The sequence below is a fragment of the Diabrotica undecimpunctata genome, chromosome 10 (assembly GCF_040954645.1).
Source record: "Diabrotica undecimpunctata isolate CICGRU chromosome 10, icDiaUnde3, whole genome shotgun sequence".
NCBI lineage: Eukaryota > Metazoa > Arthropoda > Insecta > Coleoptera > Chrysomelidae > Diabrotica > Diabrotica undecimpunctata.
This window is the reverse complement of record NC_092812.1, coordinates 64882379-64886025: the sequence shown is the minus strand read 5'-3', so window position 1 is coordinate 64886025 and position 3647 is coordinate 64882379.

Below are 3647 nucleotides of genomic sequence, written 5' to 3'. Positions count from 1 at the left end.
TTCTCCTCCCTTCTTCTTCTTCTGTTTATTGTGTGTATAATTTATTATTTGAAATATAAAGGTTTTAGAATTTGCTTTTAATAAATTATAGATATTGCGCAAATTGAATTAATTGTTATATATTATTAATAAGCAATATAATAATCTTTTTTAAAATATCAGATTTCTACACGAAACAAGCTATTTGAATATTAAAATTCTACAAAGTTCGTCTAGTCTCTGCAAGATGGCAACTAATGTCTTTTATACACTATATAATATACAGGCACACTTCATGAATAATTATATTAATCGAATAATTAATTCGATAGAATCAAGCACTATTTTTTCATCAACCTTAATCTTTAGATTTTTATTTTTTTATTTTATTTCTTCCCCACAAAGAATTCTCTTGTACTTGAAGAACGCTGTTCTTGCTTGTGCAATGCGACGACTTTCTAAAGAAGGGCCCCAATTCCCAATTGCTATTTATTTTGCAGACCAGGTAAATTATACTAGTAGGTAGTTCTTTGAGATAGCTGACAGCTAACTTATATGCCTCCATTGATAATTTGTCCTTTAGATATTATGTACCACATACGTATTTAGTTTTGTTGATGTTTAACTACAGCTTATAATATACTTGTTGCATGCGGTTGCTATTTTGGTCTAATATATATTACAATTACAAATCATCATCGCTACTTGCTACTAGAACCGTATAATCTGTTTATTTAGGTTAATAATAATAACACTATTATTATCCTTATTTAAAAAGACATAATTTTTATTGTTTAACAAGTGTACAGAGACCGGTGACAATTGAAATATCAGACACAGACATAACTAAAAAGAAAACGTGTTGCCAACTTACACAAAATAATAATATAATAGTACTGAATTGTACAATAACACCCCCATTCAATTCTACAAAAGTAGGTACAAATTAATTAAGTACAAACTGTAAACAAAATTATAATAAACTAATAAACTGTAAAATTAAAAATTAGTTTTAGAAACATTCAAACAATTTCTCAATAATTTAAACTGAGCAACAGGCAATAATGCCTTGGTCATGATATCAGCTAACTGTAGGAACATACACAATAAGTTTGTGCCACTTTTATGCAATCTTGGTTGTTCTCAAAAATTTTAATAGGATATTGAAAATTAAACATTTCTTTTAAAAGTTGATCTACAAACAAACACTCAGTCATCACGCAGACAGTGCCAAATATTCGGTATCACTGCTATTAATACCAACTACCGATTAATTTTTAGAATACCAATTTACAACTTTATTATTACAAAGAATAACATATATCCAAAAACACTCTTTCTGTCATTAGCATCGCTCGCAAAATCTGAATCAGCATATGCAAGAACAGATACTTGATTAAAACGATAAACAATTTTTGTAACTAAATTTTTCTGGCTAAAAACTCAAGTCTTATCTTTTCCTTTAATTTCTAATCATAAAAAGACAATTTTTGTTTCATTTCATAAATCCCTTAATTCTATAATTTTTTTAAATTTGATTTTAATAATTTGACATCATCTTTAGAAATTTAAATAATAAAAATATCATCTACTCATATCTAAATACAAGTTTTTCCATTGCAATACAAGCAAGGATCAACCTTAGCTCTTTTAAATCCTAAATTACATGAATGCTAATTAATAGTTGTATTAATTTTTAAGGTTTTTCTCGTAAACCGTATAAAGCTTTTACCAACTGACATACTAGAACAAGGGTTTAACATTTAAACCACCCGGTGGCTTTAAAAATATATCATTAGACACTAGACTTTTCAAAAAATCACTTTTCACATTAAGTTGATGAATATCCATATCACGATCTACAGCAATGGCTAACAGTACCCCCAGTGTGGTTAATCGAGCTACTAGTGCATACTCGTCTTCGTTGTTTAATGCTGGCTGGTGATAGCCTTTAGCCACTAATCGAGCTCTTTTCACTAACTGATCATCAACATTTTTCTCAACAAAAACCCATCGTGAATCAATGATTACGTCATCAGTCTTAGGTGCTACCAAAGTCCAGGTACCGTTGTTTTCTAACGCCAAAAGTTCCTTATCTATAGCCTCCACCTACCCATTCCTCATCGAAACAGCTTCAGTGTAATTTTTAGGTAATTCAGAAGGTATGCAAGCAGCAGATAAAGCTATCATGATACACACTTCATAGTCATCAAGATAAGAAGGCATACCTATATCTCTTGAACTTCTACGTATCTAATTTTCTTGATAATTATCAGGTTGTATTATTCAGGTCGAGTAATAGTTTGCTCATCCACACCTCTATGTCTCAACACATGAACTGGAGATTCACTTTCACAAGTTTCATCAAATCTAACTGAACAAGACGTAAACACTGCTCATTTCAGAGGGTCCCATTCATTGTCACAATAGCCAATAAAAATGTGCATCCAAATAATTAAATTTTGCTCATATCAGATTTGTGACTAACCAAACTTCAGCTGGCGTACAGTCATTAGGAAATGTACTTGTAGGAGTTCGCGTATACAGCACCCAATACAGCTTCCCCCTAAAATGACTTGTCAAGACCGCTATCCAAAATAAACATCTAGATTTGTCTAAAATAAAATTGTATTTTTCGCTAATCCGTCCTGCTCTGGATTCCTGGGTACAGAATATTGTATAGTTATTCCTTTACTAGTACAGAAAACTTTAAAGCTTCTTGAACTATATTCTCCAGCATTATTACATCTCAAATACTTTATTTTCATGTTGAATTTTGATTCAGTTAAGGCTGCAAAATTCCTAAAGCATGTTTTTACTTCTTCTCTTCTTTAATAGAGTATAACACTCCAAAATGGCTGTAATAATCAATGAATGAAACGATAATTTTTATCATCATGAGTAGGAGGGCTAATTTTTCCATACACATCTGTAGACACATATTGAAGTAACCGTCGAGCTTTCCTATCACTTGGGATGCTCTTTAAAAATGGAGAACGTGTCTGCTTAAGTTTCAAGCATATCTCACAGACTGATCTCACAGGAAATCTACAAGAGTGTCCCATCCGCTTGTGCCACAACTCATTATCACGAATAATGTTAACTATATCTGAATACAATTGCAATTCTATAAAATACAAATTACCAATCAATTTTCCGGTAATAATTACAGTATCACCCCTTATGATTTTTACTTCCTTATTTTAAAAAATCACACAATAAGTTGTAAGAAAGATTATCAAAAACAAAGCATAATTCAAAGTAACTAAAAGTCCTTCTTTAGATATAGCTGAGAAACTAAGTACCTTGAAATTTTGCTGCTACACTCTTACCAACCTTTGCTACATTTATGTCTATCCACTGCTTTGGAATTAGTCAAAAATTGAATGTATTTTGACATCAACTGGTGATTTGTACAACTACTATCCACAACCGGATGCCCACTATTCATTACATTTGAACCACAGCTGACTGCAACTTCCTGTTTTGTGTGACTACCAATAAACGCAATTTCTTTTTTTACATTACTCATATTAACAGTTTCATGATTTTTAGACAATCTTTTTGGACTTTTCGAGCGAATATGCCCAATTTCATGACAATGATAACAACAAACTTTAAAAGTATGTTTGCCCTTACCTTCATATTTATCATGACCAACAAAGGCA